We start from the raw sequence: 25,251 nt of genomic DNA, 5'->3' as shown, positions 1-25,251 counted from the left end.
CGAATGAAAAGGCTTAATAGATAGAACAGTTTTACACTCAATTCTCGACATCAATACAGTTTGTGCGTACACCTTTTATTTTCAGAGTATTACCAGCGCAAGAGCGTTTATACTTAAAAGGCTATGTTCTCATATTTAGTTCTTACTTCCTTATTCCTGTCAACATGTTAACATGTAAAAGTATAAAGAGCAATGGAAGCGAGGCCTCACTTTAAAGCATTGCATTTCAACCCGCGAGTTCAGAGTTTATATACAGGTCATCACCGGAGTTGGCGGCCAGTAAAATAATCGTTATATAATAAAGACGCTATCCGTGAACTAGGTGACCTGGAATTTTCTTTAGACCAGAAATATGTTAAATGAAGATATTCAGCAATATAATTATGGTATGTAAATAATAGATTCTTAATGTGTTTTCAATCATACAATAATAAATATTATTGTTGATAAATTTAACAATAATTATTCGTCCATATTGCCTAATGTACTAAAGTGATATTATGAGCATGTAACAGTTTATAGGTGTCTATCGCAACCGTTGATTATTGTTGATGTTTCTACTTCATATACACTTATATTAATTAATGCAGCATCATCATACTAAAACAATATACCAGAAAGAGAAAAATAATGCATTTGAATATCAACCGTACTTTCGTTTGACAACTGATCATGCGTTTACGAGTTGAACCTACATTTAGTTTTAGTGCAGATACGTCATACGACACAAAGACACGAAATTGTTTTACGGATCATTTCAGCTTACAGGACTGGGTGGGTCACGTAAGAATATCGAATATAAAATATATTTTTATAAACAACTGGTAGCAAGGTGAGTTGCAGATAATTAATCAGTAACCACATTTTAACTAACTATTTTGACCTGTTAATTCTTTTCAGCTCAATTCAACAGTGCAAAATGCCCATAATATCACTTTAAGCATTAGCACGATGATAATTGATACTGTTAATAATCGAATCAAATAGCAATGCCCGACAAACCACTAAAACAGGTTTGTTCGAAGAACGCGCCTATAAATACGGATACTTCTCGTGTGGCCGGTTGACTCATGTTTAAATTTCACTTCCATTCTTCTTGTGGTTTTCTGTTTTGTATCTATAGGTTTATGACCAGCAATATGTTATAATGTAAAATAAGCCGCGAAAACTCCCCGTAACATCCCGTACTGCGTGTGATGCAGCTAAGAACTGCACAGAAAAAGACATTCGCTATCCTTGACCTCATTCATTAAACTATTTACGCCGTATATCTTTTTTAAAGATATTTCTTGTTAATTGTAATTTCCGAAATAACTGGTAAAATGTTCGCTCGAATGAACTAATTAAATTATAACAAACAGTAAAGTGACCAATAGGGAATATTTATTTATAGAAATACAAAAGCTGGATTCCCAGTTACCTGCATAACAGATTGCGCAGTTATCAGGGTGCAGAATCAACGTGGTTTTCAGGGGTTTACACTCGGGCTGGACAGAATGTTAACACACCGTTAAGAACTTTATTGTTGCAAATATCTCAAGTCATTGAATTACATTTGCAAATCTTAAGTGCCGGTTTACTATAAATCGATAACGAGAAGGGTATTGCCGACTGGCCTTATGCGGGGGGGGGGGGGGGGGGGCACGCTTAAACTAAAGCTAACTGGGTTGAGGTGAGGTAAGTTTAGAGATGGCGTAGTTTTCGTGTTTTTCGTGAAGCAGTTGCGGATATTTTCGCCGGGGGAGCCACTTTATATTTCTTTTAAATGACCCATTAGAAGAATATGCAAACTCATAACCATTTCACCACGCATTCTATTAAAAAGTGTTATTTATATAAAAATCCTATTTTGGTTATACACGATTTTGATAAAGTTTCGGTTAACGGTTTACCTTTTGAAGGTTAAAAACAATAAAGTTTGAAAACCATTTGAAACGCTTTATATTTGATGCTGATTAAGGATACTCAATAAAGAAACAAATTTGGAACACATATTTCTTTTTCAGGGCAGAAATCTGTCTAAATATAAACCATACACTCTATTTTGACTGTATTTCTTTTTCTTTCTTTTTTCCAAACTTTGACTAAGTCCCTTAAAGATCATGTGTCCGGAAGCTCCTCGTTGCCAAACTAGTAGACTCTGGTTTGTAAAACTGAATCGGTAGCATTAGTCAGGTCAGTATACACGTTAACTTCCAAAACATGCTACAAAAGGAATTACAAGTGATCCTGATAGGATAGAAAGTACTCAATAACATATCAAATGTTTACGGAAATCGGATCTACGGAAAGTGTTTTAAGATGGCCGCAAAACCTATTAATACGCATATCTATGTAATGTTCTTCTCAAAAAACTATGTAATGGGGGAGTTGGTGTCTATACACTTGTTTCGGGGGAAGGGGTTACATTACGGTCATCAGGCATGCAGTAAGTTTATGATGTTACAACGAAATCCAACATGCCGTCAGTCGAAAATGGCCACCGACACACTATGAAGTTCATAAACTTGACACAAACAAGATGATTGTTATGTCAAACGCCATAATTTGGCAGAAGGAAATACTTTGATTAAATCAATAAGCAGTTGAATAAAATGAAACCCAAATTATGACATTCAGATGTCCGTTATCACCAGATACACAATCACAATTGTCCATAATAGTAGTTTTAGAGATTAAAATTGCGGATGTCGTCCACCACCTCAGTACAGACCTCATCTACCTGAATTAATTGTCACAGTTTTCTGGATGTAAAGCGCCCAATACAGAAGTGCAGTGTAGACCATAGCGTCTGCTGCCGCATCGAGAGAATTTACATCCTACAGAACAGTCACAATTCAAGATTTTCAAACGTTCTGTATGTGCAGCATTGTTTTGGGTATATGGAATTGAATGGTCGTTGCCCTGTAATCCACCACATTTATTCGGTTTCATAGTATTTATAATTCCATCCATACCATGATTTGATAGTATACTCGTTTACTAAGGAATACGGTTGCATATCATGTTGGGATAAGTCGCTTAGGAGTAACGAATGTTTTTGCAGTAGCCACTTTCACTGTGAAAAATATTATGGCGCAGTGATTCTAAGGAATCATTGGATTTACCACCAGATTCACCATCAAGCATTTACTAAGATTCGATATTATCTTTTGACACTTGATTGGGAAGGGGAAATGAACTAGCACATGACTTCATGATAGGAACATGTTTAACTTATTTCCGAAAGACTTATTTTTCCCTGACCCGAAATGCCTTAAATACTCACAGCCGGAGGAAGCAAGAACAAACAGCGACGGAATCTTGGCACACTTCGTCTCCTGAAGGTTTTCTCAAAAGGTAAATATTGATTTGTTTACATCAGAGCGGAAGTAGTCTGCCTCACAGTCCGTTTCGGAATAGTGCAGGAGCAAGGTGATGAATGCTCGCCACCAGCGTTGTGGTGCTATGACGGGAATCTTCGATTGCTGATTTTAGCAATACCAAGGTATGTATTCCCTGGTGATAGAAAGACATTACATGCCCTTTTAGTAAGATCTGTGCATGATGCCTGCCTTGTTTTTGTCACGATACACGTTGTTTTCCTCTTCTCTGTTGTTTGTTCTTTTTATTAGCCATCTAACTCCATAATGCCTTACAGTGAAACTGGCATAAGACTCGGCTATATCATTATATGAGTCGCCATTTGTCCATGCTTAACGATGAAGCAAAGAGCCACCATCAATCACGTAACAATCTGTTTCAAAAACACAGTTAAGCACAGCCTCACTTTATGCACTTGCAGCATGATCTCTATTTGCCTCAGCAATCTGAGGCTTGTCTGCTGTACGAAGTATCTTCTTGGTTTCAAAGAGGGCAGGAGGATTGCGGCTCAGTTCAGACGACAATACGTCTTCAAGGGAAAGATCTAAAGATTTTTACACTACCAAACGCTGGAACAGACGGACTGGATCAATAACACGTTCAGAGGAAATCTAAACAGCGCAGCTATTAAAACGAGTTTTTGTTCTGTCTTATATCTTGAATTTACAAGCAAAGACCGACTTGCCTATTATATATCGTATGATGTTGTTCCCAAACGCCTAAAATGCACGTATATTCACATCTGTTACTTACCTTTTGAGATATATTCCGTAAATGTTTGTAAATCATTCCGGTCATTTAATATTAAAACATCGTTCAACATACCTCTAAAACGTACCTATGATTTTTTTAGGCAAAGCAAACATTTTATTAGACTACGCTCACAGGCCGCATTTTCATTAAAAGCCTATGTAGGGGCCTATCCCGCTGAAAATTGTTAGTTTCTAATATATGTGCAATATTGTATTCTGCACAATACTTATCCTGTCCCGATGACGTGTTGATGATGTCACCGAGTGAGCACTCATGGCCTGGTGACCTCGCCTTATGTGCAACTGATATTAGAGCACTGCCGCGTATGTACGTGACAGGCTGACCTTATACTCCGTTTGCAAGTGCCGTCGCGTACTAGTATGTCCTCTTGTTGCACACTTCAACACACAGTAGGGGCACGTATAGCGCTTGAATCCCAGATATGTTCGTTGAGTCGGGGTCTGTAGCTGCACAGTCCGCACGAGTATGTCTCGTCCGAGTTCATCCACTTTCTATTGGACCTGAGAAAATTCGCGGACCAGAACCGCTTTCCGCTGTCTTTGCGGGCGCAACCGTGTGCTTGCGGAGGTGCGACTTACAGCCATAGGCGAGGATGGACTTGTAGTCCAAGTGCGAACACTTGTTTTGTTGGTCTTGTTTTCACTGACGTTTGTTTTGTGAAACAGATGCGCTGAAATGTGTGTTAAGTTTGATTTAACTAGTGTGAAGTTTAAACAAGGTGTTGGTATGATATCTGTACATTATAGCACACCTGGTCAGTAAATGACCGGGTTGTTATCCATTAAATTACTTCTCTGGTATGGTATTATAGACAGATGGAACGCTGGTGTCGTATTTTATTATTTAATTGCATGTTTTGTATTAATGTGCTTTTTCTTAAAATCAAAAACAATCAACATAAGATCGATGCATGAACATTCATTAATTAAAATTAATCAACAATGATCAGAGGCTCTAACCTATATTCGAACACAGCACTTGGTGTATTTTCCATAGATATGAATTCATAAAGGTAATAATGTGTGGGTAAATCTGCAATAATTGTTATTGAAGTATTTCTGGAGAATTATCGCTAATCGCATCGTAAAAATTTCTTCCCGAATTGCTATTCTGTCCCTCTTAACAATAAAACCATATCCTAAAAAGGGTGGGAATTTGGAAGAAAGTGCTTGGCTCATAAGTTGTATTGGTTAAAGCATTAAATATTACCAACGTACTAGTTTCCGATTTTCTACCGGGAACGACATAAAGGTTTTGAACCATTTTATATGCGAATATTTAACATTATTCATTGATGATTGTAAGGTTTTTGGCGAATCGTCTCTTCCAGCTGCCTGTAAGAGACAATTCGCCGTCCGGAGGTCCCAGCGAGACCCCCAGGTCGACCCAGACTTCTGAAATGAAATGAAAATGGACTGTGAGTGAATGTCAGAGTTTTTTTACAGATCTGACATTCGCACACAGTCCAGTGATTACATACTAAGTTTGGTTTAAAGTAAATAGGTAGCTGGTATATTCTATCTGAAGTTAAACAGCCTAAGTATATGCCTTTTATGCAATATTATGTTTTAACACAGATTTAAAATTAATGAAGAATATTAGGAGTTCAAGCAAATAAAAATTGAATGAAAAAATATTTTTTAAATTGTAATTTCCCAAATAACTGGGTAAAATGTTCGCTCGAATGAACCAATTTAATTATTACAAACAGGTTAGTGAGCGATTGGGACATTTATTTATATGAATACATAAGCTGGATTCCCATTTACCTGCATAACAGATTGCATAGTAATCAGGGTGCAGAATCAACGTGGTTTTCAGGGATTTACACACGGGCTGCACAGATGTAAACACACCGTTAAGAATTTTATCTTTGCAAATATCTCAAGTTATTGAATTACATTTGCAAATCTTAAGTGCATAAAAGACGGGTTTTCTTGCAGTTTGTGACGATATCGTAAGGTATAAGAATCAATCCTCGAATACGTCTGAAATCGGTGACAACATGTCACGTTGCGTGAAGCATAACCGTGCAGTACACATGACATTTTTTAACAAGAACACAGGCTTGTTTAATAAAGTTATTTTTATGTATTTCAAATTGCCATAAGCAGCATATAAATCTGTCTTTCATGCACTAGTTGAAATTCTTAAGAAAAAATGTTTTAAAAAGTTATTTGAAAAAACAACAAGACTTACCGGTGTGTTCACATCCGTTAACGTTTAATTGGGAACCGCACAGTCACGTGATCCTACACCCTGGACCCTGGTAATGCACATTCAACTACTAAATGTGCCAATTATAATTCTGAACGAAGGTGAGTGGAACAATATCCGTACAGTCACATCCCTTTGTTCCTTAAAAGAGAGATAACCTTTAACTGCCGGTTTACTATAAATCGATAACGAGGGATCCTCGTTGAAAGATCGTGAGAGGGGTATTGCTGGCTGTTCTTCTGCAGGGGGGGGGGGGGGGGGGGCAAGCGTGAAGTGGAGTTTTAGTGTTTTTCGTGAAGTAGTAGCGGATGTTTTGCCGGGGAAACCACTTTATATTTCCAAATGCAAACTCATAGCCATTTCACCATGCATTCTATTAAAACTTTTTATTTATATAAAACGCTTTATATTTGCTCTTGATAGCAACAACCACCTATTTTTAAAAGTGAAATATTATGTACAAAACTATATATTTTCCGAATCTGTGACTTGAAAGGAAAATAAAAATGCATAGTTTGACCATATAAACTAAAAACAAAACAAAAACGGCTATATAAAATCTGCTGTTTTTTATTTTTCATTTAAATCTGAACCCATATGTTATTTCAGCAATGGAAAACACTTGGAACTAAAACTAGTGCTCAATATGTATGTCAGTTATTTATGAACAAATTCCAGCTCAAACATGCCCTCCAAGCAGATGAATTAGTGTTTTTTTGTCTATCAAAGACCTTCGGGGACGTGTGAAAATTGCAGAAAATATAGAAATAGCAGGAATTTCAATGATTAGTCTCATCATTTCAATAAACTATCTCATAAATGATGTTAGTTGCATCAATAAATATGTTTAAAGACACATATAATATATATATAGTAATAAAATAGTAATACACATGAGTATATGGTTTGCAAATGGTATTGCTGTACCCCACCGACTACCATTACAAAGGGGGAAAATGGGGGAAAAATATTGTGTTTTTTCCCTGATTTTTACCTTGTTCATTTCTAGAAATTAATATATATAAAAGTATGAACATACCTGTGATTCTTTAAAGTAATCCCAATCTTATATCTGCAAATTATAGGTAGGGAATGCACCAACCGACAAGCACGCGTCAGACACCAAAACCCTGGAATCAGAAAAAAGTTGTTATTCAATATTATATCAGTTAAAGTCCTGATAGATGAGTAGAAACCTTTTTATCAGGTATTCAACTGTATATGTTGAGAAAAGTTAAAAAATAGATGAAATAAGTAGATGATAACCAAAACAATAATTTAACTTAAGTGTTATATGCAAGTAATAAGGAAGTTCCGTTAAGAACAAAAAATGGCATGAATATACCAAAGCAGAAACAAGAATAAAAAAGATATGCTACAAAACATTAAAAATAATACAAAGAAACATGCTTAATGCTTCAAATCATAAATAACTGGGGTTCTATTCAAGTAGCTTAATTATTAAGTTTTCACTTAAGTTAAGAAATTCCTTAAATTATTTTCTTATGTTAAATTTGAATGTTTTAAAACAAAGAATGAGACGACGCGTATTTCTTGCCAATAATTTTTTGAAACACGTAAAGAAAGTTAAATAAATCTTAAATTTAAAAGACAAACTACACTGAGTAAAATTATGTTTAATTTAATTAGCTACTGGAATACTGCCCATGAAGTATATGAAAAAATAAAAAGCAATTTATACCAGAAGGGAATTCAAATGTGCAGGTGGATTAACTATTACATGTACGTTAAAATTCATGACTTAAGTAAGCTAAGGCATTGCATACACATTTTCATAGACTAGCTATAGAGTTTTATTCACTTAAGTGTTTGCGATTTGTAAATGTCCTCAATGAATGATATTTACATTATTTTAACAATGATCGGAAGAAGATGTTTGATAGCTAGTCTAAGAAAAATAAAATGTATACAATGAGAATACACTGTTGTAAATGACATGCATTGACCTACATTAATTTTAAATAAAACTTCCACCAGAAGACATCTAAATATCTGTAAAAAGAACCAGCAAAACTCTTGTAGTATGAAACGATATGTACATCAAGTTGGTTAGAAAATGTGTTTTTCAACATGTTACTTACATATACACAGTTAATGTAATGTTTTTTTCAAATGTTCACTATAAATGCAGTTCATGGTAAGTGGCATGTGGCTGATACCAAATTCAATAATATACATATTAATCACTTGATGCGCTCTGAACCACTATCTGAAGGTCACCTGCTCTATAGTCCTCTTGTAAATTGTAGGCATAAATATTACTGTCATTTTCATACTTACCATTATACAACTCATCAAATCCTGGAACCACTGAGATCACATTACCTTTGTACACCTTTCTCTCGGCTCCTTCTAAGAATGTATGCTCAATGAATTTTCCCACCAATAAAGGAATTCCAGGGCTTTGTTTTTCATGCGTTGGTGTAGCCAATATTGTTTTATTTCTGTTTTAAGGTGATGTAAGCATAAGTGCTCTTTTTGTTATATGGATGAAACGTATCTACAATCTTTCTAGTTCGTTTTAATTTTGTAGATACATGGATGATTACATAGTTTTCTGCATAGGTGAACTAGATTAAGATTATTCTAGATGTTAAGTTTTTTAAATAAATAATTTTGGGGTAACTGTGAGGTTAGATGAGTCCTCAAAACGCACTCTTTTATACTGCCGTTCATTGCATTCATGTAATTAATGTATGTTGAGGCACGAACGACAACTGTGCTAGGAGAATGCTAATAACATGTATTAAATAGGTATAAAACGTGTTTTATAAAGATACGTAGATAAGACAAAAAAACTGTTATTGTTGGCGTCATATAAATCACACTCATACTTCCTTAGTAATTTGTATACAAAAGAAAATCCACTTACCCTGATAAAGAACGGTGTATATACAGATAGTGTACTTTGTCTCACGAAGAACTTTTTGCGCTCGATTTGCGCGCTCGATTTGCGCTGTGAAATACAATATCCGGTTACTTCGTCTATTTCCAAGAATGATCGTGATGCTTTTTTTCATTTTCTTTTTTCTGGAAATTCTATTTATAACATGACCTACGCTCCAGGAGTGAAATAACGTAATGCTCAATTTTGTTTATTACAAGGGTGTTATTACACTAGTTAATTAGCTATATAACTGTGAAATGACGTCATTTTTGTGACGAAATGACGTCATTATTCCAGCGAATTTCTTCAGTTAAAATCTTTTACAATGTGAATAAAATGATAAAAAGAACATAAAATAACGAGAAAATTTGTTGGTTATGTTATAAATAGAATCTTAGATTCGTGGTCATTTTGTATTGAATTTATTAAACTCGTCATCGGCAAGCCTCGTTTTTATCTTTATTTAGATGACGATTTTAATAAATTCAATACAAAACGACCATTCATGCAAGATCCTATATGTCTTGTTTACGCAAAAAATAACAATATTTAAAAATATGTTTATACATACCAAATATAAGAAACTTATTCTCGCATGAATATGTTAACAATAAAAACTATGTGGTAGTCAATTCTTAGCAATTTTGCTTCAATAATATGTTTTACACTTTTTATGACACTGTCATGTTTATATAGTAATGTTCTGTATTTACAATGCGAATTATTGAGATCTGCGAAGATCTTCTTTTATTGCGCATGAATTAAGTGGTAAATCGGAGTTTTGGGAATTTGGATTTTGACAGCCAGCCAATTCGGATAGGCTCAGATATTGGTATCATTGCTATGGCCTTGGGGCTACGCCTCACGCCAAAAAGGGTGGGCATTTGGAAGAAAGTGCTTGGCTCATAAGTTGTATTGGTTATTACACCAAATACTACCAACGTACCAGTTTCCGATTTTCTACCGGTAACGACATAACGGTTTTGAACCATTCGATATGCATATATTATACATTGTTCGTTGATGATTGTAAGGTTTTTGGTAAAAGGTCTCTTCCAGTTGCCCGGAAGAGACTCGTCTCTTGCAGTTGCCTGGAAGAGACTCGTCTCTTCCAGATATGCCTGGAAGAGACGTTTCACCGTCCGGAGGTCTCAGCGAGACCCCCAGGTCGGCCCATGACTTTTGAAATGAAATGATAATAGGCACTTTTATTAAATTAAATAGGTAGCTGGTATATTCTATCTGAAGTGAAACAGCTTAAATATATGCATTTTATGTCATTGTATGTTTTAACAAAGATTTAAAATTAATGATGAATATTCAGACTTCGGGCATATAAAAATTGATTTAAGGAATATTGTTTTATTGTAATTTCCGAAATAACTGGTATAATGTTCGCTCGAATGAACTAAGTAAATTATAACAAACAGTAAAGTGAGCGATAGGGAATATTTATTTATAGGAATACTAAAGCTGGATTCCCAGTTACCTGCATGGACAGAATGTAAACACACCGTTAAGAACTTTATAGTTGCAAATATCTCAAGTTATTGAATTACATTTTCAAATCTTAAGTGCGTAAAAGACAGTTTTCCTTGCAGTTTGTGTCGATATCTTAAGGTAACAGAATCAATCCTTACAATACGTCTGAAATCAGTGACAACATGACACGTTGCGTGAAGCATAACACATGACATTTTTAACAAGAACTGTAATGCACATTCAACTACTAAATGTGCCAATGACTCTGAACGAAGGTGAATGGAATAATATCAGTACAGTCACCTCCCTTTGTTCTTAAACAAGAGAGATAACCTTTAAATGCCGGTTAACTATAAATTGATAACGAGAGGGGTTTTGCCGACTTGCCTTATGCGGGGGGTGGGGGGGGGCACGCGTAAACTAAAGCTAACTGGGTTGAGGTGAGGTAAGTTTAGAGATGGCGTAGTTTTCGTGTTTTTCGTGAAGCAGTAGCGGATATTTTCGCCGGGGGAGCCACTTTATATTTCTTTTAAATGACCCATTAGAAGAATATGCAAACTCATAACAATTTCACCACGCATTCTATGACATTACGGTCATCAGGCATACAGTAAGTTTATGATGTTACAAAGAAATCCGTCAGTCGAAAATGGCCACCGACACACTATGAAGTTCATAAACTTGACACAAACAAGATGATTGTTATGTCCAACGCCATAATTTGGGAGAAGGAAATACTTTGATTGAATCAATAAGCAGTTGAATAAAATTAAACCCAATTTATGACATTCAGATGTCCGTTGTCACCAGATACACAATCACAATTGTCCATATTAGTAGTTTTAGAGATTAAAATTGTGGATGTCGTCCACCACCTCAGTACCGACCTCATCTACCTGAATTGATTGGATTGTCACAGTTTTCTGTTTGTAAAGCGCCCAATACAGGAGTGCAGTGTAGACCATAGCGTCTGCTGCTGCATCGAGAGAATTTACATCCTACAGAACAGTCACAATTCAAGATTTTCAAACGTTCTGTATGTGCAGCATTGTTTTGGGTATGGAATTGAATGGTCGTTGCCCTGTATTCCACCACATTTATTCGTTTTCATAGTATTTATAATTCCATCCATACCATGATTTGATAGTATACTCGTTAGCTACAGAATACTGTTGCATATCATGTAGGAATAAGTCGCTTAAAAGTGACTAATGTTTTGGCAGTAGCAACTTTCACTGTGAAAAATATTATGGCGCAGTGATTCTAAAGAATCATTGGATTTACCACTAGATTCACCATCAAGCATTTACTAAGATTCGATATTATCTCTTGACACTTGATTGGGAAGGGGAAATGAACTAGCACATGACTTCATGATAGGAACAGGTTTAACTTATTTCCGAAAGACTTATTTTTCCTGACCCGAAATGCCTTAAATACTCACAGCCGGAGGAAGCAAGAACAAAGAGCGACGGAATCTTGGCACACTTCGTCTCCTGAAGGTTTTCTCAAAAGGTAAATATTGATTTGTTTACATCAGAGCGGAAGTAGTCTGCCTCACAGTCCGTTTCGGAATAGTGCAGAAGCAAGATGATGAATGCTCGCCACCAGCGTTGTGGTGCTATGACGGGAATCTTCGATTGCTGATTTAAGCAATACCAAGGTATGTATTACCTGGTGATAGAAATACATTACATGCCCTTTAAGTAAGATCTGTGCATGATGCCTGCCTTGTTTTTGTCACGATACACGTTTTTTTTCCTCTTCTCTGTTGTTTGTTCTTTTTATTAGCCATCTAACTCCATAATGCCTTTCAGTGAAACTTGCATAAGACTCGGCTATATCATTATATGAGTCGCCATTTGTCCATGCTTAACGATGAAGCAAAAAGCCACCATCAATCACGTAACAATCTGTTTCAAAAACACAGTTAAGCACAGCCTCACTTTATGCAATTGCAGCATGATCTCTATTTGCCTCAGCAATCTGAGTCTTGTCTGCTCTACGAAGTATCTTCTTGGTTTCAAAGAGGGCAGGAGGATTGCGGCTCAGTTCAGACGACAATACGTCTTCAAGGGAAAGATCTAAAGATTTTTACACCACCAAACGCTGGAACAGACGGACTGGATCAATAACACGTTCAGAGGAAATCTAAACAGCGCAGCTATTAAAACGAGTTTTTGTTCTGTCTTTTATCTTGAATTTACAAGCAAAGACCGACTTGCCTATTATATATCGTATGATGTTGTTCCCAAACGCATAAAATGCACGTATATTCACATCTGTTACTTACCTTTTGAGATATATTCCGTTAATAGTTGTAAATCATTCCGGTCATTTAATATTAAAACATCGTTAAACATACCTCTAAAACGTACCTATGATTTTTTTTGGCAAAGCAAACATTTCATTAGACACATTTCATTTCACAGGCCGCATTTTCATTAAAAGCCTATGTAGGGGCCTATCCCGCTGAAAATTGTTAGTTTCTAATATATGTGCAATATTGTATTATGCACAATACTTATCCTGTCCCGATGACGTGTTGATGATGTCACCGAGTGAGCACTCATGGCCTGGTGACCTCGCCTTATGTGCAACTGATATTAGAGCACTGTCGCGTATGTACTTGACAGGCTGACCTTACACTCCGTTTGCAAGTGCCGTCGCGTACTAGTATGTCCTCTTGTTGCACACTTCAACACACAGTAGGGGCACGTATAGCGCTTGAATCCCAGATATGTTCGTTGAGTCGGGGTCTGTAGCTGCACAGTCCGCACGAGTATGTCTCGTCCGAGTTCATCCACTTTCTATTGGACCTGAGAAAATTCGCGGACCAGAACCGCTTTCCGCTGTCTTTGCGGGCGCAACCGTGTGCTTGCGGAGGTGCGACTTACAGCCATAGGCGAGGATGGACTTGTAGTCCAAGTGCGAACACTTGTTTTGTTGGTCTTGTTTTCACTGACGTTTGTTTTGTGAAACAGATGCGCTGAAATGTGTGTTAAGTTTGATTTAACTAGTGTGAAGTTTAAACAAGGTGTTGGTATGATATCTGTACATTATAGCACACCTGGTCAGTAAATGACCGGGTTGTTATCCATTAAATTACTTCTCTGGTATGGTATTATAGACAGATGGAACGCTGGTGTCGTATTTTATTATTTAATTGCATGTTTTGTATTAAAGTGCTTTTTCTTAAAATCAAAAACAATCAACATAAGATCGATGCATGAACATTCATTAATTAAAATTAATCAACAATGATCAGAGGCTCTAACCTATATTCGAACACAGCACTTGGTGTATTTTCCATATATATGAATTCATAAAGGTAATAATGTGTGGGTAAATCTGCAATAATTGTTATTGAAGTATTTCTGAAGAATTATCGCTAATCGCATCGTAAAAATTTCTTCCCGAATTGCTATTCTGTCCCTCTTAAAGGGATCTTTTCACGCTTTGGTAAATTTACAAAATTGAAAAAAAGTTGTTTCAGATTCGCAAATTTTCGTTTTAGTTATGATATTTGTGAGGAAACAGTAATACTGAACAATTACCATGCTCTAATATAGCCATTATATGCATCTTTTGACGATTTTAAAACCTAAAATTTATATAACTACGAAGATTGCTTATATAATGTATAAAATACGTTCAGTATGTGTACTCGGCGGAATAGCTCAGTAGGCTAAAGCGTTTTTACTTCAGGACTCTGGCAGGACTCCAGGGGTCACTGGTTCGAAACCTGCTCCGGGCAATGTTCTTTTCCTTTTTTAAATTTTATTCTTGATTTTTTACTGGAGCTTTTACGATCCAATGTTTATATTTATCAATATAAAGCATTTAATGAATAAGTTAAAAAATGCCAAAATCTGTGAAAAGGCCCCTTTAACAATAAAACCATATCCTAAAAAGGGTGGGAATTTGGAAGAAAGTGCTTGGCTCATAAGTTGTATTGGTTAAAGCATCAAATATTACCAACGTACTAGTTTCCGATTTTCTACCGGGAACGACATAAAGGTTTTGAACCATTTTATATGCGAATATTTAACATTATTCATTGATGATTGTAAGGTTTTTGGCGAATCGTCTCTTCCAGCTGCCTGTAAGATACAATTCGCCGTCCGGAGGTCCCAGCGAGACCCCCAGGTCGACCCAGACTTCTGAAATGAAATGAAAATGGACTGTGAGTGAATGTCAGAGTTTTCTTTACAGATCTGACATTCGCACACAGTCCAGTGATAACGTACTAAGTCTGGTTTAAAGTAAATAGGTAGCTGGTATATTCTATCTGAAGTTAAACAGCCTAAGTATATGCCTTTTATGCAATATTATGTTTTAACACAGATTTAAAATTAATGAAGAATATTAGGAGTTCAAGCAAATAAAAATTGAATGAAAAAATATTTTTTAAATTGTAATTTCCGAAATAACTGGGTAAAACAAACAGGTTAGTGAGCGATTGGGACATTTATTTATATGAACACATAAGCTGGATTCCCATTTACCTGCATAACAGATTGCATAGTAATCAGGGTGCAGAATCAACGTGGTTTTCAGGGATTTACACACGGATTTAAACACGCCGTTAAGAATTTTATCTTTGCAAATATCTCAAGTTATTGAATTACATTTGCAAATCTTAAGTGCATAAAAGACGGGTTTTCTTGCAGTTTGTGACGATATCTTAAGGTCTAAGAATCAATCCTAAAATACGTCTGAAATCGGTGACAACATGTCACGTTGCGTAAAGCATAACCGTGCAGTACACATGACATTTTTTAACAAGAACACAGGCTTGTTTGATAAAGTAATTTTTATGTATTTCAAATTGTCATAAGCAGCATATAAATCTGTCTTTCATGCACTAGTTGAAATTCTTAAGAAAAAATGTTTTAAAAAGTTATTTGAAAAAAAAAACAAGACTTACCGGTATGTTCACATCCATTAACGTTTAATTGGGAACCCCACAGTCACGTGATCCTGCACCCTGGACCCTGGTAATGCACATTCAACTACTAAATGTGCCAATTATAACTCTAAACGAAGGTGAGTGGAACAATATCCGTACATTCAACTCCCTTTGTTCCTAAAAAGAGAGATAACCTTTAACTGCCGGTTTACTATAAATCGATAACGAGGGATCCCCGTTAAAAGATCGTGAGAGGGGTATTGCTGGCTGGCCTTCTGCAGGGGAGGGGGGGGGGGCAAGCGTGAACTGGAGCTTAGTGGCATTAAGTGAGGTAAGTTTGAACTTACTGGCGAGATCGCGACGTTTTAGTGTTTTTCGTGAAGTAGTAGCGGATATTTTGCCGGGGAAACCACTATTTCCAAATGCAAACTCATAGCCATATTTCACCATGCATTCTATTAAAACTTCTTATTTATATAAAACGCTTTATATTTGCTCTTGATAGCAACAACCACCTATTTTTAAAAGTGAAATATTATGTACAAAACTATATATTTTCCGAATCTGTGACTTGAAAGGAAAATAAAAATGCATAGTTTGACCATATAAACTAACAACAAAACAAAAACGGCTATATAAAATCTGCTGTTTTTTATTTTTCATTAAAATCTGACCCCATATGTTATTTCAGCAATGGAAAACACTGGGAACTAAAACTAGTGCTCAATATGTATGTCAGTTATGTATGAACACATTCCAGCTCAAACATTCCCTCCAAGCAGATGAATTAGTGTATTTTTTTGTCTATCAAAGACCTTCGGGGACGTGTGAAAATTGCAGAAAATATAGAAATAGCAATTTCAATGATTAGTCTCATCATTTTAATAAACTATCTCATAAATGATTTTAGTTGCATCAAAAAATATGTTTGAAGACACATGTAATACATATTTAGTAATAAAATGGTAATACACATGAGTATATTGTTTGCAAAGGGTATTGCTTTACCCCACCCACTACCATTACAATGGGGGAAAATGGGGGGAAAATATTGTGTGCTTTTTCCCTGTTTTTTACCTTGTTCATTTCTAGAAATTAATATATATAAAAGTATTAACACACCTGTGATTTTTTAAAGTAATCCAAATCTTATATCTTTGCAAATTATAGGTAGGGAATACACCAACCGACAAGCACGAGTCAGACACCAAAAACCTTGAATCAGAAAAAAGTTGTTATTCAATATTATACCTGTTAAAGTCCTGTTAGATGAGTAGAAAGCTTTTGTATCAGGTATTCAACTTTATATGTTGAGAAAGGGTTACAAAAATAGATGAAATAAGTAGATGATAACCAAAACAATAATTTAACTGAAGTGTTATATGCAAGAAATAAGGAAGTTCCGTTAAGTACAAAAAAATGGCATGAATATACCAAAGCAGAAGCAAAAATAAAAAAGGCATGCTACAAAACATTAAAAATACGACAAAGAAACATACAAAATGCTTCAAATCATAAATAACTGGGGTTATATTCAAGTAGCTTAATTATTAAGTTTTCACTTAAGTTAAGAAATTCCTTAAATTATTTTCTTATGTTAAATTTGAATTTCTTTAAACAAAGAATGAGACGCCGCATATTTCTTGCCAATAATTTTTTGAAACACGTAAAGAAAGTTAAATAAATCTTAAATTTAAAAACCAAACTACACTGAGTAAAATTATTTTTAACTTAATTAGCTACTGGAATACTGCCCATGAAGTATATGAAAAAATAAAAAGCAATTTATACCAGAAGGGAGTTCAAATGTGCAGGTGGATTAACTATTACATGTACGTTAAAATTCATGACTTCAGTAAGCTAAGGCATTGCATACACATTTTCATAGACTAGCTATAGGGTTTTATTCACTTAAGTGTTTGTGATTTGTAAATGTCCTCAATGAATGATATTTACATTATTTTAACAATGATTGGAAGAAGATGTTTGATAAGAATGTTTAGTCTAAGAAAAATAAAATATATAAAATGAGAATACACTGTTGTAAATGACATGCATTGACCTACATTAATTTTAAATAAAACTTCCACCAGAAAACATCTAAATATCTGTAAAAAAAAACCAGCAAAACTCTTATAGTATGAAAAGATATGTACATCAAGTTGTATAGAAAATGTGTTTTTCAACATGTTAACTACATATACACAGTTAATGTAATGTTTTTTTTTAATGTTCACTATAAATGCAGTTCATGGTAAGTGGCATGTGTCTGATACCAAATTCAATAATATACATATTAATCACTTGATGCGCTCTGAACCACTATCTTAAGGTCACCTTCGCTATAGTCCTCTTGTAAATTGTAGGCATAATGATTACTGTCAATTTCATACTTACCCTTATACCACTCATCAAATCCTGGAACCACTGGGATCACATTACCGTTGTACACCTTTCTCTCGGCTCCTTCTAAGAATGTATGCTCAATGAATGTTCTCACCAATAAAGGAATTCCAGTGCTCTGTTTTTTTATGCGTTGGTGTAGCCAATGTGTCTTTCACTTCTTTATATTGAATCAATTTCAAAACATTCTGCTGTAGCTGTGCCACTGAAAGTTGGATGTACTTCCCTTCCTGATCGTTACGCGAAAAGTTGTAAACCTTTGTGTCACTGTGTTTCTGCTTTAAGACCTTTTTTCGAAACCTTAATTGAGCTTGCAACGCATTCCTCTTTTGAGAGTCTGTTTCTTATCTTCCTACTTCTTCATTCACCTGTTCACAACTTTGCCATAGGCCATAATCACAAACATCTTGCGTCATATTCCCGAGCGCAACAAGCCTCTTCTTCTCCTTTTCTTCAAATTCTTGTTTCCTCCTCTGCTGAATTTCAATGCGTTTGGCCTCTATTTCTCTCAGTCTTGTGTGGAACATTCTTCGAATCACCATACCTTCCTTCAAGCAACTCTCAAGCAATCTGTCTTTTTCCTCTGCATTCAATCCTGCCAACCAGAGCCTGCCTTTATTGTGTGAATACATGAGGTACGCCTCATTAGTCATCAAAAATGCGTTTGGACGATATCTTACCAACTGATCAAGCTGTCCAAAAACGAACTCGGGAAGTTTGTTGTGCTTTATTACAGACCGTGTTTCCTCTATCAAGGCATCTGATTCCTGAACAAATTTTCCATCAGGCAAATGATCTGCGACCATTCTATACAGTAGTTCATGCATTGATAGAAAGAGTGCTTGAAGCAGGGGATACAACATTTCGGTTAATTGTTCATTCTCCTCGAACAAACTTCTTGTCTGGCTGTCATGTGCAAGTTAAGTTTCAAAAGGTAATTCCTCTCCAGACACAAACTTTGTAATACACTCTACATCATTTGCACCCTTCAGCAAGAAGTCAACTAATGTTTTATACTTAACATTCATTTCTAACACATGACATTCTGATTCAAGGAGTTTCCATAGTGGCCCGGTGATTAATTTTGAAATAAGCCCAAAAGCCTTCAATCCAGCTAAATATAAGTTTTTTTATGTCTAATGTCACTGCTTTAAGTAGGTCATTACTTGCACCAACAACTTTATGAAGGAACTCTGAAATTGCCTGACGATGGTGGTACACTGACAACGCCAAACTGAAGGTTAGATTGAATCTGTTGTGCTTAAAGCGAACAATTTTATTCTTTTCTCCCAACGATGTCAGATAAGTTTGACATGATAAACAGACATCATTTTTCTCATCTTGGCCTACTGCAAACGCTTTAGACGCCGTTCTTATAAGTCGTAAAGTTCTACTTTCACTTTTTTGATATCTTTTCAGTTCAGGGCGCACTGATGGATCAATATCTCTACCGTCAAGGAAGTTTTTTTCACTGTTCACATCTGCCATCCCTACCAACAAATGAAGTCCACAAAAGAAATTGTTCGTATATGTTGTTTTTTCCTTTTCGAAATCATTCAGATCATCCAAGCCCAGGTAAACATGTGGCAACACTTGTGTACGGTATTGTTCAAGCAAGACATTAAAAGTTTTCTCAGTAGATGCTCTATCTGACATTGTGTCTCTTATGTTAGCCAGTATTTTGTAGCCTAAATGCATGTCATTTTCTTGTTCTTTGTGGAAGCAGTAGTTTTTAATATCAGCTAGTATTTCTTTCAGAGTTTCAAGTGTACTGTGGCCACTTGTATCAACCATTTCTCTGAGACCGATGATGTATGAGTTTTGTTCTTCATCTGTGACAAGATATGTTTGCAAACATTTACCATATTTTCTGGTCTCATCTGTATATAACGTAGTGTTTGGTTTGTCATTTAACACAGAAGATAACTGTTTCTGTGCTACTGCTAACTTGCTGTCTACGATCCTGTTAACTGTGGTTGCAGATGGAACTCTATAAACAGTTTTACCCAACAATGTTGCTACAGTCTTAATGACAGCCCCAACTTTTTCAACAGGTACTTTTAAGTCTGTCAAATTCATGACACATTCTATTGTCTGTGTGGTGTACTTGTTTTTATCATAATCAAATAAATAATTTATTTCAGGATTGTCTTCCATCAAAGCTGTCAGATATTCGCCATATTCCACTGCTTCCTGGGCTAGCTTTTCTGTTTCTTTGGCGCTATTAACAATATCTTCATCTCCCTTTAGCTTTTGTTTATACATGTTAATTTCTTGGTCTTTTAAATGTATATGACACTTCAACTGACTTTCATTGCTCCGAAAATTATTTAAAAAAGACCTCATGTTATTAAACTTTACTTTTGATTTAGCTACGGCTCCCTTTAAAATCCCTATTTCCTTGGACGTTGCTGTATTCTCAGAAAGTAATTCCTTCTTTGACTTTTCTAATATGACCACTTTAGCCTTCTTGTCTTCAAGTGCAGCCTCTTCCGATTTAGTTTACGCTTTAACTGTTTGGCAGTTTGACAACAGCTGTTTTAGTTTATATTATATTAACAGATTCTTTCACTAAGTCGGACAGTATTTCTACTCTAGAACACAGAGGGCTAGCTTCAACACTTGAAAATGTGTGAACAGGAATGACAAAAAGTTCATGCAAATAAGCAGTTTTCAACGCACCTCTCTTTTTCTGTTCTGTGCACTTTGCTAATGACAGCAGGCATATTAATCTCATCGGGTAATAAATTAGTCAATTGTGCAATCCATTTTAAAAAGTAAACCGATAAAGATAAACCATTCAAAACAGCAAATGTATGCAAGTCAATGGCAAGACCATTATTGAAACTGTTAAGGTCTATCTTTGGTAAGGAAGTAATTTCAGTTAAATGTTTAACACCTATGCCAAACTGCTCAATGAAACTCATTCTGATTCGTTGAAAAAATATCTTGTGATACAACTAATGGTAAAATTAACAAGTGAATAAATTCTTAACAATTACATCCCCAGATGTTAATGTCTGAACACTCTTATCCTCAGCCCAAACGATCACTGTCTCTCCAGTATAAATGTTGTTACTATCAAGACACAAGGTCCCAGTCGACAGTCTTTGTACTTCAACACTTTTATTTCACACACCTTTTCACGGTTGATTTCAAACTGTGTGAAATTTGGCATTTCAGTCATTAATGAAAACTGTAGACGGTCTTCTAGCTGTGTTGCAGGTGTATAATGAAAAGAAGGCAATTGCGTACATTGAAATAACTGCAGACTCTGACTGTCAATCAGCACAGGCTCAATAGTTTGTATGGATAGTTTAAGCTTTTTGGGGGCTGGTTCAGTAGCAGGCTGTGATGAAGATACACTGACAGGGCACTGTAAGAAGTTGAAGAAAATTCACTAACCGTATTTTGTTCAGTAGCTGTTTCTGAGTGGTGTTAGGAGATTTCTGTTGCTTGGGTTTCCAGGTCGTCTGGAGGCAGAGTTTCATCAGAATCTGAAATCTTTTGACAGAGAAACATGTTAATTTTCATCAGGCCTTTTAACCCATTACCAAACAATAACGAGATTTTATTTATTTCTTTATCTGTCCACAAATGTTATTATGTCACAATATTTAAAGCATAAATACTTTGGTACAATACATGTTTATGCATGCTGTGTTTGTTCCTGTTCCATGCCCCAATACACAAAACATCTCAACAGTTATGAAAACATTAACCAGATGTACATACATATATCTCTGGAACTTGCAGTTGAAACACCAGAGGCAGTTCCTCTTCAGGCTGCGTCTCACAGTCGCTCCCGGTGACGGTGTCAAACAGATCTTGGCTCATCAGTACAATGTATTAACAACTGAAATAAATAAATAAAAGTTTTGAAAATAAAGCCTCATTTCAATTATTCATACATTTACATATTTTAACAAAGTTAATTTAATTACAATATTTATTTTTTATAAGTATATTCAATATTTGACATCATTTTACGGAGATGTTTTGAAGCGTGTCCGCAAATTAAAATATGTTAAACCAAATGTTCATATTAAACTTTTCAATTTAATTAACTTGTTTTTATCATTTTACGGAGATGTTTTGAAGCGTGCCCGCAAATTAAAATATGTTAAACCAAATGTTCATATTAAACTTTTCAATTTAATTAACTTGTTTTTATCAAAAGGATACGATGCTTATGTACTTAAAAACACGTGTTTGATGGTTTTCGATTCACTATATCTTTCTTCCCTTAAAATTTGGAATCATTAGTGATATTATAGGCATTTTTCACTGTTGAATAAAATTGTGTCATTGTGTCGTATGAACAAATCTGCATGAATACTACATTATAGGCATTTTTCACTGTTGAATAAAATTGTGCCATTGTGTCGTATGAACAAATCTGCATGTAAACTACATTTGGACTCAAATCGTACATCAAATCATTTCTGTCTTCAGTTGTCAAAACACCTATATACTGTTTGATTCCAATAATGTCGCTTTAATGGAATTACCATTTGTATTCATTTGCTTCTTAATATTAAATCACCTAAACTTGTTTTATTAGTAGCACAGCCCCATTAATATTTTTATTTAGTACTGCCCTTGGAATTTGTTCACGTCATTATGTCATTATGGATTTTTGTGACGTCATACGACCGACTTTCCCAGTTGTAATCTACATGCATAGGTCATTGGGTTTATAACGTTCCATTTTATTTATATTTTCTCTCTGATAGGCGTTTCTTGTTTGATTTAATTATTTTTAATTTGTTTAGCAGTCACATAAACAACCAAGCTATGTAATATGGAATTTTTACACCCATTATTGATGCTTCTTCCTGTATTTGCGCGATGATTATCTGAGATATTAACTCTATGATTCTATATTCTCAAATCTTTTCTATAAAGCAGGAATGTAGTTGACAATTGTTAATAGTTTTATTTGATCGTTCGTCAAAAAGTTGTAATTCTGTTACTCTTGTATCTTCAATGCAATTGAGTGATTAAATAGTAATTAAATTGAATGCGTTTTAATTCCCTTTTATTATTGTTTAATTTGAGTTACAATGCTATGACGTTAAATTTTATTTACACTTAAATGTATTATGAATATTGCTGGGCCAAGTGTGAGGTTGAGCGCTCTATAACCAGGTTTAAACCCCCAATGCTTTGCATTGACCGTTCCAAGGCGGTGACCCCAGCTTTATTCAAATTTTGTGTTTATGTTGGTTTGTTTTGTGCTGTATTGTGCTGTTTTGTACTGTTTGGGCCATCGGTCACTTGCCTTAAATAAAGGACCTACTAATTGTTTTTAATGAAAATTCAATACTGCTCCAGCAGCTGGAGTTTCACTTCTTTATAATGATAAGGAACTTCAATTACAAAATCTAGACATGTCATTGTCAAAACATTAAGTTGTTTAACAAACAGACAGCCAGACAGACGGCACAAAAACAATATGTCTCTACCATGGTAAGGGATATAAACAATTATGCTTACTACGATAGCATACTGGCAGAGTTAAAGAAGTTACACATATCATTATTATAATTGAAAACACGGGTGCGAAATATTTTGGGACGAAAGTGGTCCGAATATAAATGCAATATTTTCCAACAATATAAACGTAGTCACGGTAATTTTTTATTTCAACTGGTATATTTACCTGATTTGAAACAAAATTGACATTGCATATCAAAGATTACATCGAATGTTTTGCAAATTTAAGTGTTTATTTACTGTGTTTCCCGCGTGAACGTCGATATTGATAACTGCGCACTTTCGATTCTGGAGCAAGTTACCTTCCCTGGCGCACTTTCACTCGCTCTTTCCTGCTACGCAATTAAGTATCAATACGTATTTTTATCCCATAAAAAACTTGCATGAAATAATTTTATAATGAAGTTTTCTTCAAAAAAATCACGGTTTCATCCGCGTATATGCCTGCTAACTTCATCATATCGGCTCCAAAAATTTCCGTGAAAGTTTGTTTACATATTTTTTAACTTTCCGGTTTCGTTTTCATTGAATACGTCAACGGTAACCCCTCACCGTTGCATAATTTAACACATTGTCATTTGGAATACTCGCATTTGTTTGCTAAAATGCGTAATAAAAAGTAGGGGTCGTGAGGTCGGACCTCATTTGTATATCTGAAAATACTCTCCCCTGATTTCCGGTGACGCGGTTGTTGCTACACTTGATTAAGGATTATGAATAAAGAAACAAATTCGTTACACGTGTTTTTTTTATTCAGGAGTGAAATCTGTCTTAATAAAAACCATATACTCTATTTTGACTGTACTTTTTTTTCTTTTTTTCAAACATTGAACAAGTCCCTTAAAGATCTTGTGCACGTAAGCTCCTCGTTGCCTAATTTGTAGACTCTGGCTTGTAAAACTGAAACGGTAACATTAGTCAGGTCAGTATTACCCCCCCCCCTCCCACCCACAAAAAAATGCTACAAAAGGAATTACAAGTGAACCTGTTAGGATTGAAAGTACTTAATAACATATCAAATGTTTACAGAAATCGGATCTCCGGAAAGTGTTTTTAAGATGGCCGAAAAAACCTATTAATAAGCATAACTATGTAATGTTCTTCTATAAAATTTTAAATGGAGGATTTTGTGTCTATACACGGGGGGGGGGGGGGGGGGAAATTACGATCATCAAACACACAGTAAATTTATTATGTAACATCGAAATCCAACATGCGGTCGGTTAAAAATGGCCACCGACACACTATGAAGTCCCTAAACTTGACTCAAACAACATGATTGTTATGTCAAACGCCATAATTTGGGAGAAGGAAATACTTTGATTGAAACACGAAGCCGCTGAATAATCATTTAATCCAATTTATGGCATTCAGATGTCCGTAATCACCAGATACACAATCACAAATGTCCATAATATTAGTCTTAGAGCTTTAAATTGTCGAAGTCGTTCTGCTTGGATTGTCACAATTTTCTGTCTGTAAAGAGCCTTATACAAAAGTGCAGGGTACAGACCATGGCGTCTGCTGCTGCATCGAGAGAATTTACATCCTACAGAACATTTCTGAAGATTTTCAAAAGTTATGTATGTGCAGCATTGTTTTGGGTATTTGGAATTGAATGGTCGTTGCCCTGTATTCCTGCACATTTATTCGGTTTCATATTATTTGCAATTCCATCCATACCATGAGTTGA

This window comes from Dreissena polymorpha, chromosome 9 (assembly GCF_020536995.1).
Source record: "Dreissena polymorpha isolate Duluth1 chromosome 9, UMN_Dpol_1.0, whole genome shotgun sequence".
Classification (NCBI taxonomy): Eukaryota; Metazoa; Mollusca; class Bivalvia; order Myida; family Dreissenidae; genus Dreissena; species Dreissena polymorpha.
The sequence above is the reverse complement of the archived record's forward strand: the minus strand, read 5'-3'. Positions refer to the sequence as shown.